The sequence below is a fragment of the Diabrotica virgifera genome, chromosome 1, assembly GCF_917563875.1.
Source record: "Diabrotica virgifera virgifera chromosome 1, PGI_DIABVI_V3a".
Taxonomy (NCBI): Eukaryota; Metazoa; Arthropoda; class Insecta; order Coleoptera; family Chrysomelidae; genus Diabrotica; species Diabrotica virgifera.
Window position 1 is genome coordinate 178,891,956 of NC_065443.1, and position 26,175 is coordinate 178,918,130.

Consider the following 26,175-nt stretch of genomic DNA (forward strand, 5'->3'; position numbering starts at 1 on the left):
GTTACAAAGTTAATAAATTTGAATAATATGTATATATTTTTTGTTGTGAATTGTAAAATAATTTTTCGAGAGGCTGTAGCACAGCCGTCAGAGTAGATGACTCTCTTGTGCTTTTCACTGAAATTGTGAATTTCCTAAAATACTTCGATTCCCTTCTGGTAATGAGTTCGTAATCTATTCGGATAGCTGATAAAGCCGAGATTGGATTGCCCCAAGGCTCGGTGCTTAGTCCGTATTATTTATTCTCATTAGTTTTGGACCAGATAACAGCGAAACTACTGGGTAACATTCCATGGTGTGTAATGTATGCTGATGATGTCGTGTTAGTAGGAAATAGTGAAAGAGACTTAGAACAAAAACTGGAACAGTGGACACGAGCTCTGGAGGAAAAAGGTTTAAAACTTAGTAGGACAAAGACAGAGTATTTGGAATGTTCATTTAAAGATGGAGTTACTACAAAGAAAATGGTATCTTTGGATGGTGAACATATTGTAAAAAGCAATAGTTTTAAGTACCTGGGATCGGTATTACAGAGTAATGGAGAAATAGATGGAGATGCATGCTGTAGAATTAGGGCTGGATGGATGAAATGGAAGGAAGCGAGTGGTGTGTTGTGTGACAGAAAAGTTCCAATGAAGCTGAAAGGAAAATTCTATAAAACAGCTATAAGACCGGCTATGATGTACGGAACTGAATGTTGGGCGGTGAAAAAGAAAAAGGAACAACGAATGCATGTGGCGGAGATGAGAATGCTTAGATGGATGAGTGGAGTGACAAGAAAGGATAAAATTAAAAATGTATATATTAGGGGAAGTCTAGGTGTGGCATCAATTGATGCCAAAATGAGAGAGCATAGGTTGAGATGGTTTGGTCATGTTCAACGTCGAGACGGTAATCATCCAATACGAAGAGTAGCTGAAGTGCAGATTCCTGGAAGGAGTAGGAGAGGAAGACCAAAGAAGACGTGGGAGACGATTAGGCAGGACATGTTGGTAAAGAGGATTAATATTGATATGACCCAGGATAGAATTGTGTGGAGAAATGCAATTAGGGAAGCCGACCCCGCATAGGGATAAGGCAAAGAGAATGATGATGATGAGCTGATGAAGCCGAGAGTCAGAAACATGCATGTATCATCCTATTGAATACCAATTCATAATCAGAAGGAAAACGATGTGTGATGTTAATATTATTTATTTATTTGGTATTTTACATCATAGCGTAGGCGCGCTAGCTGCCGAAGCCAAAATGCACGCATCATTTTGTACAGTACAAGAGATATAGGAACGGTCTTTTTCGAGACGGCCTGTTGCACAGCCATTAGAGTAGATGGCACTTTTGTGTTTTTACTGAAATTAAAAATTAATAAATATAGATAAGGAAAATTATTGGCAAAAACTCGCAAACTTAATGTGACTGTATAAAAACATGTATTACATAAAAATATATATATTCCATAAAAGGAAATATATGGAATGTTGGATGGCAACTTAGATGACAGGTTCTTCTAACAATATGACCAAAAATGGTAACATTGTTCCTATAGTGATCCTTTGCCAAGTTAACATACTCCCTTTGTAACTTGGCTACACTGTACTGATGATTGGGCCAATAAGTCCGAAATGCGTATATACGGTTGCCCTCCAACATTCCATATATTTCCTTTTATGGAATATATGTTTTTTGTAATATATTTTTATATGATTAATTATTTATATGGGAAATAAGCCACAATTAAAATGAAAAAAATAATTTTATTAACGTTTCGACGCCCAAATCGGGTGCCGTTGTCAAAATACAAAATATTACTAAAATAAACTAAAGTGTTGTTGCTAAGCAAAAAAATTCTTCTAATAATTTATTTAATCTCACTCATTTATATTGGCAATTCAGACATATATTATACATTTTAAAGTAGAATACTTTAAAATGATATTGCCAATATTTATGAGTTGCGTTCCTGGGACGACTTACTGAAAGATAGTTCATTCGATTACATGAAATTAACCCCAACTCAAGAATATCCGTCATAAAAAATTATAGCATGTGATATGTCTTTAAAAAGACAACCAAATGCAACGACAGTAAAATTCTCGCGTTAGAGACTTCATAGTAAATCACAAGGGAAAACCAGGAAAAATAATTTATTTATTTTTTATATAAATAATTAATCATAAAAATGCCACAAGGAAATAGCTTCAGAACAATATTTTTATATATTCACATTCACTTTGCGAGTCACATTCACTTTTTGCCAATAATTTTCCTTATCTGTATTTATATTTATACTGGCTTACTAAACATCATTTATTTAATAACGTTATGGTGATTCATTTCCTCAGGTAGCCTTACCTCTGGTCTGACGTGGCTTTCGATGACGTGGCCTAGAGTGGGAGTTGGCGCGAAGATTATTAATAAATCCTTTTTTGGATTCTACGATTGGTTTGGCCTAAGTAAGATCAGAGGCAGTCAGCACAGGGAATTTTATAAATTCTGTGTTGTTCATTTAGAATGTTGTCTTTGACTGATCGGACAAGAGGTGAAAGTTTTTGTTGGGGGGTAAAGGTTGTCTTTATTCCTCGTGGTTTGAGAATTTTGTGGATTATGTCAGTAACACCTTTGATGTAAGGAAGAAAAGCTTTCGTATGGTCAGGGTCTGATTCTTTGGGTTGGGATTGAGCGGGAGATTAAGTATGTGGATGCCCCTATTGAGGTGATTTTCGCGGTAACCGTTTTGGATGAGGGCTTCTTTTAAAGAAGAGAGTTCAGTAGATCTACTTGCATCACCGGAAAGGCGTATTGATCTGGAGACAAGGGTGTTGATGACTGAATTAATTTGTGAAGGTGGGTGCTGAGAGTTGGCATGCAGGTATCGGTTAGTATGCGTGGGTTTTCGATAAACAGAGTGATGAAAACCTTGGGATTGGTTCTTATTTATGAGAACGTCGAGAAACGGTAAGGAATACTACACAGTTCAACTTTCAAATACCGTCTTTTCAGTTATGTCGAGAAAAAGCCTAACTTGATTGGCCTACTAATTGAAATTGAGAAGAATAGAGGAAAAAAGGTGGACTACAAACTAACATTTTAAACATAAAGATATGTAATACATTAAAAAGTTTAATTACATTGAGACAACTACGAATATTTACAACATTCGCCCTATGGGGAGCCCCACGCTGAGCCTCGAGCCTAACCAGTCTTCAAAATGAGGCCCCCGTGCACTTGACTCACACGTTGTTTTCCGGTTCAATCTGAAGGCGCTGACAGGTACGATAGAATGCTGTTATCATAACAAATTAACATTTATATATGTAAATGAAATTTGAAATTGCAGGAATTGATCTTCATATTTATTCAAGGCTGCGATTATTCAGCATATATAAGTAAGTTTTATTTATCCTGAGTTGTAAAACAGTTACAGTCGGAAAAATGAAAGAATACCCATGGACGACCACATCAATCACTTATTTTGTATTTGCTGTTTTTTTCTATAACAAACGTTTGTTATTTATAGAAAAAGACAGCAAATACAAAATAAGTGATTGGTGTGATCGTTCATGGGTATTCTTTCATTTTTCCGACTGTAAGTATAAAAATACTGTAAAAACATAAAAACGTTGTAAATACCTACTGAAACTACAACTTTCCAAATGCCCAAAGAGAGTAAAGACTTCTCGGAATATTATTGCCTGTAAATATATAATAATATACACAACCAAACTGATATGAAATCCCCATGTATTTCAAAGCAATATTTATTTCTTTTGAAAAATCTTGTTATTATTGCGAAGAATAAAGGTTTTTATTAAAAATAAACAAATCGATAAGACAATCAGATAGTGCAGCTCGGTACGGTATAGATTAATCGCTTGAGATGCAAATTGAACGAAAATAGGTAAACTAACTTTTGCGTCCAAAAACGAAAATATGCCTTATGTGGGGTTATACGACTTAAAACGGGGAAAGATTATTATTAGTCTTGTGGAGCAAGTAATGTTCTCAGGGGGACATAGCTGCAGAGCTAGGCGTAACACAGGGCGTTCTGTTCAAAACCTATGCTGGGTAACAGGAATTAGGAAAGCTCAAAAATAAAGCAAATAATAGTTGTCCAATCAGCTGGAAGACACCCAACCATTCCTCACCTGCAGCTCCAAAGGCAGCTTTTGGAAGCTACAGGTGTAACTGTTTTCAGTTGAAACGGTAAAAAGGAGAGTTCATGACAAGAAGTATACAGCAGGAGACAGTTATGGGTTCCCGAGTTATCCAGGCAGCACAAGATTGATTGCCTAAATTGGTGTCTTCACCACCAAAACTGGAACATTGGGAATGGACAAAATGTGATATTTCCGGAAAAAGCCAGTATTTGTGTAAAATCAGATGACCCACAAAATCATGTACTTAAAGATCGAGAAACACAAGCAAGATCGAAAACTGTCAGATCTGTTCACCTATATAAAACGGGACGTGTAATGTTCTGGAGAGGCATTGTGATCCGTAAAAAAACTCCTTTAATTTTCATCCAATCAACTTTAACTGCTTACAGGCATGTTGATAACTTTAGTTGGGCTCTGGAAAGGGGTAAAAGGAGAAAATTTAATTTTCATGCATGATAATGGACCTCCACATACCATTAGAGTGACTAGAGATATCATTGAAGCAGAAGATGTCCCTTACATGGAGTGGCCTGCTTGCTCACCCGAGCTTAACCCTGTAGAGTATTTGTGGAATAAGCTTAAAAGAAAAATTAGAGCTCGCCGGTATAATCCACAAAACACTGCACGGCTAATACAAGCTGCTCTTAAAGAATGGAGCAACCTACCACAACAAAGTATTGATAATTTGATTAGGAGCGTACCCACGCAAATTGACGCTTGCATACGGACTAGAGGTGGTAACACTGACTACCAAAAAAAACATAAATAAATAAAAACAATTTAAACATTATTCGTTTTACATTGAAATTTTTTATGCTATTGACTTTAAAACACCTAGTTTCAACTTGTTTTTTAAATACTTTATTGTTTTATTTAATTTTCATGAATTTGTGATTAAATTGCTTTAAAATAAGTAGACCATAACACATTAATTGTAAACCTTTTGTTTAATATTAGGAATTGGTCTTGGTCTCCCTAGTATGCCGGTTAGTTTTCCACATTCTGTTGTCGTTTGTATTTCATGACTTTGATTGTCTCTGGATATCTTGATGTCGACTCCCAAATAAGTATGCATCTTCTTAGAATATGGCATCATTATAAAGAGTTACGTTTTTTTTATAAAACAAGATTCGCTGGTTGAACAAGATTGGCATTACGATTTTTGTTTATTATTACTATTATACTTTCCGAAGCCTTCTCTACATATTATCCACAAAGAAAGTGACATATGTAATGTACTAAGTTAACTATAACTATAAACGGATTGGATGCCTAGCTAAAAAATCATACTCGAAAGGATTCACGGTTCATAGATAGCACTTTATATATAACTAGCGTTATTCATTATAAATAAATATGTTCATACAGAGTGAAATGATTGTTCGTTTACAATTTTCAAGGCCGATGTGACTGACTATGATGCAATACTCGTGCACGAGGCCATGGTCACGGTGTTACGAGTTCTTTTGTCATTGTCAGGGCGACAATACCTAGTTCTTTTAGATATTTTAAATTGATCGTTTATATTATTATAATATTATGTAGTTTAGAATAGTCAGAATTTAATTATTATCAGCGTAAACATACAATTAATCAATTAATAAATATTTCGTGGGCCCAAAGTTACTTATTTCTTTAAAAACAAAATAGAGATCTTTTTAAATTTGCAACTTATAACAAAACTTAGAACAAATATAACAAATCCATCAGAAATTTATAAGAAATGATACAGCAACACATAATACGTATAGTTACGGTTGATGTGATAAATCCGGTCTGTATTAATAATTACCGGTAAATATTAATAGTAACCGTAGCAGCTGGTCAATGTGATTAATAATGCCTTTGTTTATAATTAGATTTACCGGCTATTATTAATACTTTCCTAACAATTCTGGTTAATGTAATAAAAACGCATTTTGGGCTTCACTATTATTTATTTATGCAATTTGATCATAAAGTTAAAAACACTTAAACAGAATTTATCAATAAAACAACTCAACTAGACACTTTATAAGTAAAAACAAACTCATACACACGCATTAGGCTTTAAGTTACTAGATTATAATTACCTACTTGTTTTTATAGGAAAGGCTCTTGTGGCACTTATAATTGCAAAGAACGCTTAATTTTTTGTGTTTGCAGCGTTTTTAATTGCATTGGCCACTACAATTGCAGTGACGGAATCCTTGACTGGCTAAATTCGAATCTTTACGAACGCATTCACTGAGACTTATCTGAGTGTCCGGCGCTTCATTGATTGAAATAAGTGTTTCCTTGCAGGTGGTAAATTCATTTCTTGCATGAAGTTGGTTTAAAATGCTATGCTTATTGCATAGCTTGTGTAGCTTTTCATCTATAACAGAAAAAATAATGGCAATAATGTTTCGGCTATCAGCCCTTAGCTCTATCAACTTCTGGAATTCGCATTCTAACACTTTGACCTACTTTTTCAACAGGGAATCTATCATTAGAATGCTTTAAGATTCTGTCAGATTCTTTTCCAAATGACTGTTTTGCAAGATCCCGAGTCTCGTGAAATTTCTTTTGAAGTTTTGTCAATTCCAGTGCCATCTTCTTCATCTCACTTATTTTCTTTAACGCCAATAATGGTATTGTCTTCCTCATGTCCTCATTTACAGCAATTATTATCACACACGCATTATGTTTGATTGGGCTGTTAGTGTTACCTGTATCTTCAATAGTCGCTAACTGTGAATTCTCGGTTGTACTGTTGAGTTCCATATCACCAAGGTGCTTTGCTCCATCATCAACGTCATCCGAATGATCTGCTATTATCGCTTCTAAATCTTCTTCTGATTTCGGATAAAGTACCAGGAGGTAAGGATGGTTTTAATCCTGCTTTAGCCTTTAATCATACATTAAATAGTGTATTACACAGTGGCCGACTACAGATTGACTAACACTGTGGTATGCGTATTTAAGCTCTGGTATGTCGCAGTGACTGATACACCTAGCTACCGCAAGCTTCTACCCACTTAACGGTATTGAAATTTATCACATTTACCGTTCTAATCCGGAAATTATTAATAATTACCGGTCGATGTGATTAATTCTAGCATATTTATTACTTTTACCTAGCTATTCGGTTTGTAGTAACCGGTAATTATTAATAATTTCCAATTAATCATACTTACCGTAGCATATACAGGCTGTTTGGTAAATAATGGGCCATAGCTTAACCTTAAATTCCTGAGGTTAAAATACGTCGATTTAAGCTAACTTACCTTAGTACAAAAGTTGATAATAACCGAAAAACCGTCAAAGTTAAACTTTTATTTTATTTATTTTTGAATATTTCCTGACAGGGATGGGACAACAACACGAAATTTGGTAAGTGGTGCTAGTATTGTACACCCTACTAAATTATGTTAAAAAAACGTTTCTGGCTACTACCCGAGACGTACGACGGGGGAACGTGAATGGTCGACCCTTCTCAAATTGTACGCCACTGGCGGAATTTCTATTTTAGTGCAATTTTTTGATTCTCCAATACTTTCTATGTAAATAATACACTCTTCATTCGTAACGATAAAGCCATTAGTTTTCGAGATATTTGACGCTAAAAACGAAAGAGAATAATACATTAATCAAAATAAGTGTGCCTTTTCATCTTTAACTTCAAATATCTCGAAAACTAATAACTTTATCGTTACGAATAAAGAGTATATTATTTGCATAGAAAGTATTGGAGAATCTAAAAATTATGCTAAAAGCAGTTTCATCATTGGCGTAGAATTTGGGAAGGGTCAACCATTCACTTGCCCCTGGCAGAAACGAGTATTTAACATAATTTAGTAGGATGTATAGTACCTACACTTTCTGACAAGTTTCATAAGGATATGTCAAATAGTTTTATAGTACCGGACACACATAGTTCTTAAAGTTTTAAATAAAAAGAATAAATTATATTAAAAAAAAAAGAATACTTTAAAATAATTTGACATATCCGTGTTATACTTGGCAGAAAGTGTAGGAATTGTACACCCTACTAAATTATGTTAAATAATCGTTTCTGGCTACTGCCAGAGGTGTACGACAGGGGAAAGTGAATGGTAGACCCTTCCCAAATTTTACGCCAATGATGAAACTGCTATTTTAGCATCATTTTTAGATTCTCCAATACTTTCTATGTACATAATATACTCTTCATTCGTAACGATAAAGTCACTAGTTTTCGAAATATTTGAAGTTAAAAATGAAAAGGCACACTTATTTTGATTAATGTATTACGCTCCTTCGCTTTTAGCTTCAAATATCTCGAAAACTAAGGGCTTTATCGTTACGAATGAAGAGTATGTTATTTACATAGAAAGTATTTAAGAATGAAAAAATAGCACTAAAATAGAAATTCCACCAGTGGCGTAGAATTTGGGAAGGGTCAACCATTCACGTTCCCCCGTCGTACGCCTCCGGTAGTAGCCAGAAACTTTTTTTAACATAATTTAGTAAGGTGTACAATTCCAGCACCACTTACCAAATTTCGTGTTGTTGTCCCATGCCTGTCAGGAAATATTCAAAAATAAATAAAATAAAAGTTTAACTTTGACACCCTGTATTTCGGTTATTATCAACTTTTGTACTAAGGAATCTCAGGAATCTAAGGTTAAGCTATGGCCCATTCTTTACCAAACACCCTGTATACATACATAATCGATTGTCTCTTATACCCATAGGTGTCGAGGTTTCTTCCTTTATATGCTTTTTCTTCTTCTTCTTTCTTGTATGTAGGCTTTAAAGCCTGATTCTTCTTCAATATTAACCTCCTAAATTGTTTAAATTATCGCACCATCTTTTTCTTGGTCTGCGAATACTTCTTAGTCCATTTGGTGACTTATCTCGTGCTATTGGTACTATCCTATTTTCTGCTATTTTACTAATGTGTTCGTTATACTCGTGTTTCCGTTTTGTCACCCATCCATTTATGTCTTCTACATTGCATGCTCTTCTTATATTTTCGCTTCTCTCCCTATCCAACAGACTTTTCCCTAATATTCGTCGAAGTATTTTCATCTCTGTTGCTTCTAGTAGTCGTCTCGTTTTAGATGTATCAGGTCTTGTCTTTATGCTACTCTCTGCAAATTTACGCCACTTCTTACTATCTGCTGCTAAAACTTTTGCTTCTTGCCACGATGTTCCTCTTTTCTTACGTATTTCGTTTACACTAGTGTTCTAGCTTTTCCTTTGTCTGTCCCTCGTGCTTCTACCCACTGCTTTTGTCTCGCATGCCATTTTCACTTGTCTGTCACCACTCACTATCATGTGTCCAGCCCATTTTAACTTCTTTTCTTCAACTTTTTCGTTGATCAATTTTACCTGTAGTTAGTGTTGCCAGGTCCGATTTGTTTTTAATCGGTACATAAGCAAAAACAAATCGGGATTTAGGGTTGTAGATCGGGACAAATAAACAACAATAGCCCAGTAGTAAATAAAAGTCTCTAGCATTAAAACTAAGCGAGTCACGCTCAAAATAAAGTTGGCTCCTTTTTTTGATAAAAAAAAATCGTGAAAATCTCCCCCTATTTAGCACCATAAATAAAATTAATCGTTACCGTTTTACCATTTACTGTATACAGGGTGGTGAATCGGAAAACGGGCCATAGGAAACTCAATGTAGAATTTTAAACTGTTGAATTCCTGCTTCCCTAATTATGTTACATCAAAAGTCATGAGAAGTTATTTGTAGAGGATTGAAATCTGTATTAAAAACAGAAGTTACAATTGTTGTACGATTTAAACACATTCCAAAATTTTGAAAAATATAATGTAATTACCGCAGTAGGTATGTGTGGGCATGTTAGGCCACACGTTACTATTTAACTGACAGTGAGCACACTATTGACTAAAGAAAATATCTTTATTATTAATACTTTCTCCTTAACTGAGGGTATCTGATCAACTTTATTGTGTTTTAAAGAATAAATGATAAAATAAATAAAGAAATTGACAGTTCAAATTGTTAATATAATAAATTCATTGTCACCGAATGCAATCTTATACACATTATTGCAGTGTGTGTGGCGTAACTTTGGCGTATTTCTCTGAAAATTGTATTATATTTTTACAAAATTTTGAATAATTATTGTTTGTAGAACAATATTAACAGTCGTTTTCAATACAGATTTCAATCCTCTACAAATAGTTTCTAATGTCTTTTGATGTAAAATAATTAGGGAAGTAGGAATTCAACAGTTTAGAATTTTACATTGAGTTTCCTATGGCCCGTGTTCCAATTCACCACCCGGTATGTGTATTGTTTATACGATCTATAAGGTTTACCGGTTGGGAGTGCTTAGTTTTGAAAAAAATTGGTTTTAGAGTAAAAAAAAATTTCCTAAAATATTGGAAATGTCCTTTTTCAAAATAACTTAAAAAGTATTAGGGATACCTACTAAAAATCTCAAGGAGTAAAAAGTAGGTAAGTTTTGCTTTTATAAATATGATAGATTCGTTTTGTTTTTCTGTTAGACAAAAATTGGTTCAAATATGGCTGTTCATATTTTGCATACACTCGTGATTAGTGACTCGTTCAGGCCCTTTCAATCATGTAAAAAATACATAAGTAAAGTAAATTGTCTGTAAAGCGGTAACGATTAATTTCATTTGGGGTGCTAAGTAGGGAGAGATTTTCACGATTTTTTTACAAAAAAAAGGAATCAACTTGGTTTTGAGCATAACTTGCTTAGTTTTGATGCTAGAAACTTTTTTGAAACAAAAATAAAGCTTTATTAAAAACGTTTTAAAACTTAGTTGGGTTTTCATGAAAAGTGCTTCATTTCTTGGTTATTTCACGTTGAAATATTTGATTTGGAATTTGACGAATAAAAACGAATTTTTCATGAGCTACAACTTTGCTTTTGCTGGGTCTATAGACTTTACGAGTTCACAATTTTTTTCATTTTTTTTATAATATGCTACATTTTTGCTAACAATATTTTCTTCGATCAAATACTTACTTTTTGAGTTATTTGTGAAAATCGCCTGAAAACGTGATTTTTTTGTCGAAAAATAAACATTTTCATTCGTAAATAACTCGAAAAGTATTAAGCAAGTTAAAATTCTATAGAACTAAAATTACTTAGAATTAGTCAATTTATCCATCTCCGGACTTATTTTAAACTCGCGGTTTTTTACCCCCAATTAGGGGTGACTGTCACCCCTCGAGTAAAAGCAACCAACGGCACAAGCCGTCCAAATTTTCATGCAATTCGGAGTTGATCCTGAAAATTACACGGTATCGCCGTATTTCCCGTTCATTAACTGGACTACAATGTGTTTCTATAATCTGTATTTAATCTTACATAATAATAATAATAATAATAATAATAATAATAAGCTCAATCCTTTTGATACCGTAGGTATCTGGGATGAGTCAATTTCCCCCTTAGAGGGAGTGTGAGCCGTATGGCTAAATCTGGATAATAATAATCAGACGAAATTACAAAAAAAAATCGTAGATTAAGTAAATTATTTATTTTTTATTAAAATTATATTTTCATTCGATTTTGCCGCGTTTAGGAGTGCCTTGTTTTTATAACATAGTTATAAAATTCACTGCAAGTCGTCCTGAAATTGGTTTTCGTGGGTGAAAATCGGGACATTTAGTGTCCCGATCCGGTACAAATCGGTACGCGTCCCCAGACCCTTGAAAATCGGGACGTCCCGCGCAAATCGGGACACCTGGTAACGCTACCTGTAGTTCATGTGCTATATCTTCGTTTCTTCTTTTGTCTAATCTTCTTGCTCCCACCACTTTTCTTAAGTATCTCATTTCTGTAGCTTGTAATCTTTTTCTTTGTCTGTCATTCAGTACCCAGTTTTCTGTCCCATATATTGTAATATATGGGCATATAAACGGTTTAATAGACTGTCCTTTTGCTTTTACTCGATATTTCCTTTTTATTTATCTGTTCGCAAATTCTTAAGAGCACGAAATGAGGGTCAAAGTCATAAAACGGCCGTAAGTGTCGTAAAATCATAGGCGGAGGTTCCTGAGGTATTTATTCATTAAAATTAATGTGGATTTACATTTAATTTCCTTTCCAAAATGTTTATCAATATTCTATTTTGAATAAAATAACGTTTTTAATAATTATTTACTTAGCAAAAAAGAATTAAAACGTTCACGGCTAATGTTTGATAATTTAACCGTTAAAAATTTTTGTAAATAAGATTTTTAGAGATCTCTTTTCATATTTCAATACTAACCTTCAATGTACATTATTTAATGTTAAGACGTGACTTATGAAGAAACTTAAAATTTTGACTTCTGTACAAGTACAATAATATGCAATACCTCTGGAATTCCTACCTGAAGCTGAGAATAGGTATAGAGACACCGTCTTTGGCGCTTTGGCCTCGCCTCAGTTTATATTCGAAACTTGAATTGAAAGGGTGTTATTATGTAGGAAAGAAAACAATTTTTTTGTTTAGTACGTTTTTACCGCATTTAATCGAATATTAATTTCTTTTGCGAATTTTGTGCAGTGCGTGAGTAGTGTTTTTGAAGTTATACTTCTTTACGATCGTGAGTGAAATTTTTTAATTCCCTGGCGCATGCGCACACAGACGTTGCTAATCTTTCAAGATAGGTAGGTATGTATATATCAGCGCAAATAAGTCATTAAAAGAATATATTCGTGTTTTTAGTAAATGTATTATTTATTATAATTTTTGTGTCTTCGGATTTGTCTTCGTCGGTAGTAAGATAATAAAATATCTAGGTACAACATTTTTATACTTCACTTGATCTATTTGTCACCGTGTTGTGTAATTATATGTGAGACGTTACTCGTTACTTACAAGGGGCTCGATAGCTTGGTTAGTAGAGCATTGGACCAGAGATCGAGAGGTCCGGGATGATTCATATTTTTTTTTTAATTTTTGGTTGTTTTAATAAAAAACTTTTGAAAGTGGTACGTAAGAAAGTTAGTTTAATACTTAAATAAAATACAACTAACCTGTTAAGTATATTATTTATTTCGTTGAAATTATATAATACGTACGTACAAAGTACACACAAATTCTTTTTTTCCATATTCCTACAAACATATACTTTACCTTTCGTTCGTGCTTGTTTTTGTTATTGCTTGCGATGGCTTCATCATCATCAACGTCATCAAGTTTTACACCGGTGCTATTGCGTACAGTCAGTAAGTCTGTCTATTCACCAAGAGAGAAGACTATTGTCCTGAACGTTCACGATGCTCTGGTTTTTCAGAATCCCACAAACACTGTTCGGAACATAATCGAGAGTTGTGCCAACATGACGGGCGTAGCAGAGTCAACAATATATAGGTTCCTATCAGAAAGAAAAAAACAAGGTATAGCTAACCTAAACACAAATGAACACTTGAAGAGGGGAAAAAAGCCTGTTGAAATTAATGAATTTGCCAAAAATATTATTCGAAGGAAAATTCACGGTTTTTTTTTCAAAAAAGAAATACCCAACCTTAACAAAATTTTACAAGAAGTTAAAGACGATCCTGATTTGCCTAATATCGGAAGAACCAAATTGTGGGAAGTTTTAAAGGAATTAAATTTCCGGTGGGAGAAATCAGACCGAAAATCAGTTTTGATTGACCGCGAAGAGATAATATGTTGGAGAAGACATTATCTAAGATCCATACGAAAATTCCGGGCTGAAGGAAGGCCAATCTACTATCAGGACGAAACTTGGGTAAATGCAGGTCATACTCTAACAAAAATTTGGTCAGATAAAAATATATTAAGCTCCAGGCAAGCGTTTCTAGAAGGTTGGTCTACTGGTATTTCCCCACCCTCTGGTAAAGGTAGTAGATTAATAATTTCTCACATTGGCAGTGAAAAAGGATTTCTTATGGATGGTTTGCTGAAATTTCAATCCAAAAGCACAAAAGACTATCACGAGGAGATGACAGCTGATGTTTTCGAAGAGTATTTTGAGCAGATGATTGAACATATACCACCAAATTCAATTATAGTATTAGACAATGCACCTTATCATTCCAGACTAGTAGAAAGACTTCCAACGACTGCGTGGAAGAAACAAGATGTCCTTGACTGGCTGCGGAATAAGTCTCTGCCCTACGAAGATGGAATGGTTAAAGCAGAACTTTTAAAAATTGCCCGGCAACACAAATCTAAGTACAAGAAATATGTAGTTGACAAAATGGCGGAAAGGCGAAACATCACAGTCCTTAGACTTCCACCCTACCACTGTGAGTTAAATCCAATTGAACTCATTTGGGCCCAAATGAAAGGTTATGTGGCTAGAAAAAATACATCATATAAAATACAAGCTGTGCGTGAATTGTTATATGAGTCTTTAGAACATATTACAGAACAAAACTGGCGAGATGCAGTAAGGCATGTAATGGAAGAAGAACAAAAAATGTGGGATCTTGACAACATAATTGATGCGACTGTAGAGATACAACCGATAATTATTAACCTGCAAGACGACTCGGATTCCGAAGATGATCCTGTTTATTTTGAATTTGAATAGTTTGGTAATCGTAATTTAGGTCAGTCAAATAGTCGAAAAAAAAGTGAGTTACCTGGAAAGTTTTCCGGGAGTTTTAAAAATTGGTTATTTTGTGGATTTTATGCTCTTTTTGAATTTCAACTTTGCTACGTCGTATCTCCGCCGCTCGCGCCGCCATATTCAAAATGTGGCGCTAAATAATAGTTTTTTTGGGAATACATCCTTTCCGACGCATTTTACGAAAAAATCATTTATGTACAAAATGAAACTAGAAAAAATTCCCTACTAAATTTTGGTCTGCGATATCTCGATCGATGCTTAGGACGAAGTCGTTCCTGGTATATCAGGAACTGCAAAACGAAGGAGATTGCCCTAAATTTGTAAATTAATAAATACATCATATGTGGATTAGGCCTACAGGGGAAACCACAATAAAAAAAACGCGCCGCTTACTCTACCTCCAGGTGGTGTGGAAATGAGTCTTTTTCAAAACGTCTATTGAAATATATTTTGCAGCGCTCGTACGCCAAATACGATTAATTTTATGAAAAAAGTAAAATTATGTAAATTGTGGGAAATTTTTTCTAGTTTAATTTTTTGCATAAATGTTTTTTCGTAAAATGCGTCAAAAAGAAGATATTCCCAAAACACTGTTATTAGGCGCCATTTTTAAATATGGCGGCGGAGATACAAGGTAGCAAAGTTGAAATTCGAAAAAAGCATACCGAAATCCATTAAATTACCAATTTTCAAAACTCCCGGAAAACTTTCCAGGTAAAACTACCAAATGATTGGACTAGTTTGTATAATTTAAAAATAGGTATTAATTAAATAAATGTATGTTTTACAAATTGCAAGTAACTTTTTATTTTTTAATTGTTTATTTTTGAATAAAATATAGAAATTTTATTAAAACAAAAATACAATTTACCTACGTAGTTACCGTTTAAAAAATATATTTATTTAGTTTAAATAAATGTTTTAATTATATACTCTACGGCCCTGGTCAATCATCTGTACCCAAATGTACCTACATAATCCGATTTAACTTTTACATGTCTATTGTATTCCTTCAGATACAAGGTGGGTTAGTCGAAAACATCTAAGGCCGATGCCACATTATGCGTTTTGACCGGATGCGGTGAAAACGCATCCGTTTCCAACGCAACCGGACCGACCTGTCACACTATGCGTTTAGTCTGGTGCAGTTTGTAAGCGCGTACCGATGACTCAAAACGCATCCGTTTCCAACGCAACCGGACCGATCTGTTACACTATGCGTTTTCACCGGATGCGGCGGAAACGCATCCGGTCAAAACGCATAATGTGGCATCGGCCTTAAACTGACAGTTTTAGGTTGGATTCCGTTATTATATCATTTTACCTGTCTTCTCTGTATTTGAGCCCACTAATGGGGGTCAAACTTGTACTGAGCTCTTAACAATTTGCGAACAGAGATTAGGAAATTTTATTACAATGAATAATAAGCTCTGTTGCCGAGAGATTTTACGAATATATATCTGTTGATACAGCAATAATTCGCTATATTCGTAAAAAAGTTTGTCACATTATGTACAGTAAAACTTCTGTTAACGGACACCTCTCCCCAACGGATACGTCTGCTGGACGGACATCCTTTAGGTCACCGAACATTTCATATTTGGGTAAATAGGAAGACACCTTCGAACAACGAACCCTCTTCACAACGACTTAAGATTAAATTTGCCTTCAGTTTTTCAGTAATAAATTATTATTGTAATTTTACTTGCCAACAACGATTAGTCAGATAAAGGCGATTAAAAGATTAAAATTGGGACTCCGGAAATCAAAATAAGATTTTGATATGTAGGTACATAACTTATTGTAGCCATAAAACTAATTATATAAGTACATAGGTACTTATGGTCATAAAACTAGGTACTTTAGGTACATTGAGTTTGATTTGGCAAAACCCATTTTATTCATCGTTTGTACAGCTCCCGGAGCGAACCATGACCGATGACAAACGCTGTCGTCGGTCGTGCACCCACCTAAGCTCCGGGAGCTGTACACATTTCTAATTTAGTTACGATATTCGGATATTCTGATCTAAGGGTAACAATGTCTTCGACTAAAAGAAAGTTTTTGGAAGAAAAAATATCGGTGATGGAAGCATCTGAAAAAAATAAATATTATGAGTGTTGCGTTTTGGCCGAAAAGTTTTAAATAGGAAAAACTAGTTAGTGACATTTTAAAGAAAAAGGTCGATTTAAAAAAGTGGTATAGTGAAAGTGGAAATGCTCAACAAAAAAAAAAGAGGATAGAGGTGTTGCTAAAGGTGTTGCAATCGATACTGTAGTGTACGATTGGTTTTGTAAAGTGAGAAATAAGAACATTCCATTATCTAGACCGATAATACAAAAAAAAGCTTTAGAAGCGGCGAAAGAACTTAATTTTAATTTTAAAGCTTCCAATGGTTGGTTGAAGTTTTGCTTAAGACATTAAATTTAGACAAATTTCTGAAGAAGCCGCAAATGTTAATCTTGACGACGTTTGAGAGTGGCAAAGAAAACTGCCAAATTTATTAAGTGGCTATTTACCTGAAGATATTTATAATGCTGACGAGACTGGTCTGTATTACCAGCTTTACCAAGTAAAACTTTTACATTTCGTAATGAAAAGTGCACTAAGGATAAATCTGCTAAGGAAAGGCTGACCGTGTGCATTTACTGACTGCTTCACTACACTATTGACCACCACTGGAACATTTGAGCTTTACAGATAAAGATATTTTCAAGTAACAAAAACCGGAAATTGGTGATATTGGGAAACAAACCCCAATATAGTTTGACAAAAATCGCCAAAGACTACCGAACCGGCATCTTCTGTAGCCAAACCGATAATAATTCACATCTCGCGATGGATTAACTTGATCCCTGAAATCACATAACTAGTATTATCTTCTAAGCCAATCAGGACAAGAACACAACAAAACACTTTGGACACGATTTGCTTCTCAACGATCTCAAATAAACAAATTCTTCAATTCCAAAACAACTCTTAGTGATTTGCCCACGGAAATTGTGAAAAATAAAATAAACATTTTGTAAATTTTGTTTATTTTAATCCAACGCACTTAAGTGTTTTCTGCCGAAGTTCTAAGATGAAATTCGAATCGTTAATACCCAACTCTTTTATTCATTATTCTCTTTGCCTTATCCCCATGCGGGGTCGGCTTCCCTAATTGTATTTCTCCACACAATTATATCTTGGGTCATATCAATATAAATCCCTTTACCAATAAACCTTGCCTAATCGTCTCCCCCAGGTCTTCTTTGGTCTTCTTCTCCTACTCCTTCCAGGAATCTGCACTTCAGTAATTCTTCGTATTGGGTGATTAACGTCTCGACGTTGAACATGGCCAAACCATCTCAACCTATGCTCTCTCATTTTGGCATCAATTGGTGCCACACCTAGACTTCCCTAATACATATACCTATTTTTAATTTTATCCTTTTTTGTCACTCCACTCATCAATCTATGCGTTCTCATTTCCGCCACATTCATTCGTTGTTGCTCTTTCTTTTTCACTGTCCAACATTTAGTTCCGTATATCATAGCCGGTCTTATGGCTGTTTTATAGAATTTTCCCTTCAGATTCATTGGAATTTTTATGTCACATACCACTCGCTTCCTTCCACTTCATCCATCCAGCCCTAATTCTACTGCATGCATCTCCATCTATTTCTCCATTACTCTGTAATATCGATCCTAAGTACTTAAAAATATTGCTTTTCACAATTATTTCACCATCCAAAGATACCATTTTATTTGTAGCAACTCCATCTTTAAATGAACATTCCAAATACTCTGTTTTTGTCCTACTAAGCTTTAAACCTTTTTCCTCCAGAGCTTGTCTCCACTGTTCCAGTTTTTGTTCTAAGTCTCTTTCACTATTTCCTACTAACACGGCATCATCAGCATACATTAAGCACCATGGAATGTTACCTTTAGTTTCGCTGTTATCTGGTCCAAAACTAATAAGAATAAATACGGACTAAGCACCGAGCCTTGGTGCAATCACACTTTCATATGAAATTTATCAGTATCTCTCACACCTGTCCTAACACTAGTCGTTACCCCCTTATACATATCCCTCACAATCCTTACATATTCACCAGGGACTCCTTTTTTATTGAGTGTCCACCCCAGAATCTCTCGAGGAACTCTATCATATGCTTTCTCAAGATCAATGAATACCATATGAGCGTTTGCTTCTTTACTCTGCATAATGCCCTGCATAAAGCCAAATTGATTATCGGATATTTCGGTCTCTTAACGTATCCGTCTATCAATGATTACTCTCTCCCATATTTTCATGGTGTGACTAAGCAGTTTTATAGCCTTGTAGTTTGTACATTATTGTATATCTCCCTTGTTTTCTAGACAGGGACTAGTATACAGTATCTCCATTCATCTGTCATTTGTCCAACTTCCATAATTCTATTAAAGAAACCTGCTAGCCAACTTGTTCCTGTCTCTCCCAATGCTCTCCATACTTCTCCTAGGAATATCATTTGGTCCAACTTCTTTTCCTTTCTTTATTTTTTTGAAGCGCTTGAGCCACTTCCTCGTTTGTTATTTTGGTGACCATTGCTGTTACTGTCTCCGTTAACTACACAGGCTGTCTGTCAAATTCTTCATTTAATAAACTGTCAAAGTACTTTCTCCATCTCTTTTTGACATCCTTTTCGTGAATTAGTATTTTATTATTTTCATCTCCGATACAACATCTAATCTGACGTATCCTAAAATCTTTTGCTTTCTTTGCTCTCTGTTTGGCTATTTTATATATCTTTGTTTCGCCTTCCCTGGTATAACTTTGAATACGCTTCTGCGTTAGCTTTTGCTATTGCTACTTTCGCTTCCTTTTTGGCGACCATAATATAGTTTTGAAGATCTGTGTCCGATCTATTTTTTAGCCAGTTTTTATATACGCAACTCGTTTATGGTAGGGGAGCCCAAGCGGGGATCTTTGCAGTAATTCGAGCGCGTCAGATTATCATATGGGGATAAACCTGGTACCCTGTAGATGTACCTCTACCATATATTGGCTCTAAACACAGGGGAGTTCGTTAAGGGTGGGCCGAAAAAAAATATATCCTTAGAAAAACTCGAAATCGTCAGATTAAGATAAGGTAAGTTAAGTACATGCAAAACAGTCTATATTTCAAAAATCTGACGATTGGGGCGTGGTGTAAGGAAATGGGTTAGTCACAAATTTTCACGAGAAAAAAGCGAATATTTCGCGAAATGAACGATAGATCTAAAAACTAAAAAATACGTGCTCAATATTTGTCAAAAATCTATCGAATGATATCAAACACGACTCCCCACGAAGAAGGGTGGGGGGTAAATTTAAAATTTTAAATACGAACCCCGCGATATTTCGCGAAATGAACATCAGATCGAAAAACTGAAAAATACACTTATTCAATATGTTTGAAAAATCTATCGAATGACACCAAACACGACCCCTCACGGATGTGGGTGGGGGGTTACTTTAAAATTTTAAATAGGACCCCTCATTTTTTATTGCTGATTCGGATACCTTACGTAAAAATAAATAACTTTATGGATATATGGCGCTATAATCGGAAAAAGCGATTGTTGGAAATGGAAAATTAAATTAAAAATGGAAAGCCCCCACTAAAATGGAAAACTTTACTTAACTTTTTTGGTTTTAGAACCTACACTTCATAACCCAATAGGTCCCCAAAGCGCCCGAGTGACTGCACATTTAGCATACTTTCCTCCCCTACTATTATGAATATAGGAAACTAAATTGAATTTTATAATACACTGGGTTTCACAAAAGTTACTGGTTTTGTAACCCCTTACAAAGGTTAGGGGTCATCCATAAACTACGTCGTTGAGAAGAGGGAGGGAGGGGGGCTTGCTTATTTCGACGATATACGACAGGGGGTGGGGGGTATGAGTGCACATTCGACGTCGTTTAATATATTGGTATATTTAAATTTGTCGCTATTGTCTCTATAAATATAATTTTTTACTAGCTTTTACCAGCATTAAAGTATCAGATATTCATATAAAAACGTACCTATAGTTTTTGAAATGAAATTGAAAATAAAACAAAACGTTTACGAATAAATACACCTTTGTTAAAATTAAAAAGAATTCTCTTATAGATACTTTTATCACATAAATTTCGTATTTATCAGTCACAGTCACATTAAAATAATATTAGGTAGCACTTTTGCAAAAGTTTAGCACAGGACAACAAACAGTAAGACATTGTTCTTTGAGTTTAAACAAGCGCTTCTATATACAGAAAAATGTTTGGAAGCAAACAATATTCAATATTGTTAGTTTATTTATGTGCTGCATACTGTGTATGGAAAAATAGTTCTGAAAGAATGAATGGAAATAAAATATTGTGTTATATTTAGTAGTAAGTCGTATTTATACTTAGAGAAGATTTATAAGCAAAATCTTGATCCAATGCTATTTAAATGCATTCATTTTTTTTGAATGCTCAGAAAACTAATAAAAATTTTTGAAAAATTTAAACGCAGATTGAGAGATTACATTATTACCGAGGACCAAAAGTTTCTGAAAACATCTATAATGTTTATTTTAATAAGTTACAGGGATAAAAAAATATTTAGTCTGATTTTTAAGTTCAAAAATTTCATTCAAAAGAAACCTTTTGTTTATTCTAAGGGACTTTCAGCCCTCGGTAATAATGTAATCTTTCATTCTGCGTTTACATTCTTCAAATATATTTATTAGATTTCTCAGGATTCGAAAAAAGAATGCATTTAAATAGCATTGGACCAAGATTTTGCGCCTACCCCCTTAATTGTTCTTGTTGTGATACATTCGCAAATAAAGTTTCAAGGTTGATTAAAAAAAACAGAAATAACATTGAATTTTTTTAAATCACTGAAAGGGGGGTCGTGTACTGCAATGACGACGTCTACATGGGGGGGGGTTCGTCTGTAACCGACGAATTACGACGGAAGGGGGGGAGGCTATTAAAAAGTCCAAATTTTTTACGACGTAGTTTATGGATGCCCCCTTATTGGCTAGCTCAGCCTGGCGTAGGTCCTGTACTGTGCAACAATAAATCACTTTTCCAAGGATCTAAGAGAGGTTAATCAATAAAATTCAAAAGTAACTTCACATATTCATTTATTGCCCCTGGTAAATCAATCAGATACATATAATTGCTATTTTAATATATAGAACAAAGGAAATGATTGATTATTAACAAAGAAATTTGTTGTTAAGGAAATTCATTTTTCAGTAGCACTTTGCTAACGCTTGACTGCAAGAGGGCTACTTATCTTTTGCGTCCGTCGAGGGATCTCCGTTGCCGTCCTCAGGTCTTGGAGGGACTTCGGCTCCAAGTAGCCACTGTTGACTGGGGGTGTTCGGATGCAGGCCCTTACTGCAGTTGCGTCGGCACCAGTGCGGAACGGCGGCTAGATTGTTCTTGTTGTATATAGCATGGGAATAGGCTCTCCCCAGAGACTAAGGCTAAGGCTCCAAGGGCGACAAATTTACGCTAGCAGTAGCCGTAAAACGAACTTAAGGTTCCGCGGAACGGAATAGGAATAGCCGAACTGAACCGACTATGCACAAGTCCTGTAGTCGGTACAGTTCGGCTATTCCTATTCCGTTCCGCGGAACCTTAAGTTCATTTTACGGCTACTGCTAGCGTAAATTTGTCGCCCGTGGAGCCTTAGCCTAAGAAAAAAATGTGCGCATTACTATGGGTATACGAGCACATGAGATCCACGTTTGGCAAGGAGACCCAGTTCGAATATAAGTAGACCATTGTACTAAAGTCAAACGGTCGAAACTAATACCACTGAACATAATTTCCTTGCCCAACGAAGATACACACACAAAGGTAAAAATTGTAATTAAAAACTGAATAAAAAGTAATGATAGCAATAAGCGTAAAAAAAATAAAGATAATAATAAATAAAAAAAATCAAAGTCACCTAGGGCTCGATAACACGGAAAGTGTCCCACCAGAGCTCAATCCTTTTGATACCGTAGGTATCTGGGATGAGTCAATTTTCCCCTTAGAGGGAGTGTGAGCCGTATGGCTAAATCTGGATAATAATAATAATATACCTGCATACCAAGTCACCTAGGGCTCGATAACACGGAAAGAGTCCCACCAGAGCTCAATCCTTTTGATACCGTAGGTATCTGGGATGAGTCAGTTTTCCTCTTAGAGGGAGTGTGAGCCGTATGGCTAAATCTGAATAAAAAAAAGTCTCAAGCATTGCTAAGGATCGCTCACTAAAATATTTGCCGAAAAGCATAAGGTAAATTATAATTAAGAAAATACTCACCCCAAATAAGTTGGGAAAAACTTCTCGTTGTAGATATTATTTCATTGGTTTTACTTGTTTCACGTTTTATTCAAAAGAGAACAAATTATATAAATATGAAGACGCTCATTTTTAAGTGGTTAGCATATTCTAGAAAAACTAGTATGCGAATATATTTGATGCTCGCTAATTACAATAAATAGTTCGGGTTTTAGAAAATTATTATTTGAAATACGTTAAAGGAATCGGACAGGAGCTAGAACAATAATTGTAGTGCAGATCTTTTTGAATACCGAATTTTTGAATAGCGAATGGGAACTTAATTTGAAAGGAAAGACTACAGAATGAAATGTAAACTAAGACGAAAAGGCTTGGAACGAAAATTAACACAAATGTCAAAGAAACAAAATAAAGAGAAAATCTATATATGAGAAGTAAAACTCAAAGGAAGACAATAGGAGAAACTATTGAAAGGAGATGGAACACTGTAACGTTACACACCCTCACTACACGGGAAGAAAATTTGTTTAACATAGTGAAGAAAATTTTTCTTTAAGTACAGAAAGGAATGCAAGTACATAATTCATTTTAATTAGTCCACGAATCAATCATTGAAAAACACTAATGGAAAAGTGAAATTAGTATAACTACGTTTTAAAACTTATGAAATATTACTATTTAAGATATGATCCACAAAAACTTCTTTAAAGAGAGTAATGAATAGTTATTTAAATAAGTAAATCATTAAGTGTGTTAAGAAGATACTAAAAAAAAGATATTTGAAAGTATATGACCGGTAATAGTTTTAGCGAGGTCAACTATACTTATTCTCCCAATGATGATCTATCCTCCAAAATATGGCATATTTCAAGTATCCTCCAGGAGTGCCCTTGGAAAAATTCTCTAGACTCTAATCTAAGGGTAAGAACAAAACAAGTGGGTCGAGGTGGAGGTGTAGGTCGCGGTGGATGCTACTAGTTAAGTCGCGGTCGATTTCGACAGCACATAGTAAGGAGGTCACCTGCGCTGTCAGTCGAGCTAGAACTGCTATCAAGTGAAGTAGTTTAATGAAATTTAAATGACAAAATGACTGCGCTTTTGCGATGTTGTGTCAGTCAAGTGATGATAGTGATGAAATGTCAGCTGTAAATAATCAGATCCTCCTTCATATTTCAAAAATGTACTGAATTTAATTACTTTAGAAATTCAAAAATAAACTGAATACAAAAAAGGGATTATATAAAAAGTATCAACTCAGATAGTGCAGGTAATGACAACTTGGCTTCGAACGGACCAATCTCAGGGAAGCCTCCTTGTAGCCCGCGCAGTAGACATCCATGTAAAACAAACTCATTTTATTTTCAAAAGCATCGATGTAAACCTCCTGGGTGGCATCGCGCTAAACCTCCATCGCGACTTACCTGCTCTGTTATCTTCCATTCACTACAATGTGTTTGTTTTTACATGGATATCGACATCGACCGCGACCTCCACCTCCACCGCGACCCACTTGTTTTGTTCTTACCCTAAGTTAATCGTACCACAGAATAACTAACCACACAGAAGCGAATCTGACTGTCGTTTCCATTGATTTTGTTGAAACCGAAATATTTGACCTTGTGCATAATTTATAGAATAGAACTTGATGTTCTAAGGAATAGACAATTCCAAATTATGTAATATTTAGACAAGCAGTTATTAATTAAATATGAAATATAAAATTTAACTATAAACAACTGTCACTGTCATGAAAATGACGTTACCGTTTTCGGCCTGAGTTTCGCTTCTGTGTGGTTAGTTATTCTGTGATCGTACCAAGGGCGGATCCAGGACTGATTTTCGGAAGGGGCCATGAACTTTTTTGGGGAGGGGTACCGGGAATTCTTGGGGTAATTTTTAAAAATTAGGGTTACAAGGTGAGTTTTAAGGCAATTTTCACACACTTTTAAGTGCCATAAAGACATTCAAAACTGATCGTTATTAAAGTATTATTATTAAGTCAGTACCGATTCCTACACATTTCTTCGGATCAAATGCAGTTCTTTCAACAAGTTTAATATTATTTTCCCAATACTTCTTCTGTCACGCCTTGTTCTTCCCCTCTTTCTTGATTTTCACTAATTATTTTTATGTTCTCATAAGCGTCAATGAACTTGTCAAAGTCTTTACGAATTTTGTTATTGTGTATGTATTTCAAACTAAGAGAAAGCTATTCCACGTGGGATACTTCGGTCGTTTCGTCAAATGTAACAGTGTAATAATTTGCAATTTGAACTTGATTCATGATTTGTTCAATTATTTCTTCACCACGGGTTATCAATTGATTTTGGCTGGTGCTACTAATGTATGTTGCTCGGGAAGATGCTGTGGATAGGTGGTGTTTAAGAGTTTTATCTCCTGATGCGATTTTAAACCTGAACAATTCCTCTTATTACTAGGTCCAACATCTTCGTCTAGAAGCAGAAGTCCATCATCACGATGGCCTCTTAGAGAAAAATTTTGTCAACCTAAGAACACTATAGACTCTACTATTGGTCGTAGTCTTTCTCTATTTTCTTGTATCTATTTAGACCTCTTAGAGTCTATCTGGTTAATGACTTTTGCTGGTTGAGATAACTTTATAGAAAATCCAGCCCAACGTGACCGCACTCCTTGTAGTATGATGTCTTTTTATGGGTTCGTATGGCTCCTTTTTTGCTCATGAGTTTCGCAAAAGAAGTTGAAGGTTTCGTGACAAGCCTTTGGGCTGCCATCCCTTTATTGTGACCATATTTTATTTATCCCTTTTTAATGTGTGCGAAATTACCAATCAACACCTGTGTTCTAAGTGTTGGTGACCCAAGTAACGCTTCATTTCTTTTTTATCTTTTGTGTGTACAGAATATGAAAATTGATACGATTTTGATGGCTGCCAAGGTCGTTCTAATAATTGTCACTTTGTAAAATTATCAACATTTTGACTTACAAAACATCCTATGTCAGTCTTGTTACCCCCTTTTTTCAATTCTAGTCTAGAAGATGTATTTCTTCCCTGTTTTGTACATATATGTGTTTGAAACTAAAAACATTTGAACTGCAAATATTTAATTTTATATTTTTTTTAAATTCTCGGAGGGGGCCATGGCCCCCTCCCTGGATCCGCCCTTGGATCGTACTATAGATCATCAAAGAAACATATTAA

At 35.0% G+C, this 26,175-nt stretch overlaps 1 protein-coding gene across 3 annotated transcripts in view; it reads left to right on the forward strand.

Annotated features, from left to right (window-relative positions):
* LOC126878907 (retinoic acid receptor RXR-alpha-B) overlaps nucleotides 1–26,175 on the forward strand; it is a 281,711-nt gene that overhangs the window by 142,104 nt on the left and 113,432 nt on the right. The window lies entirely within an intron of this gene.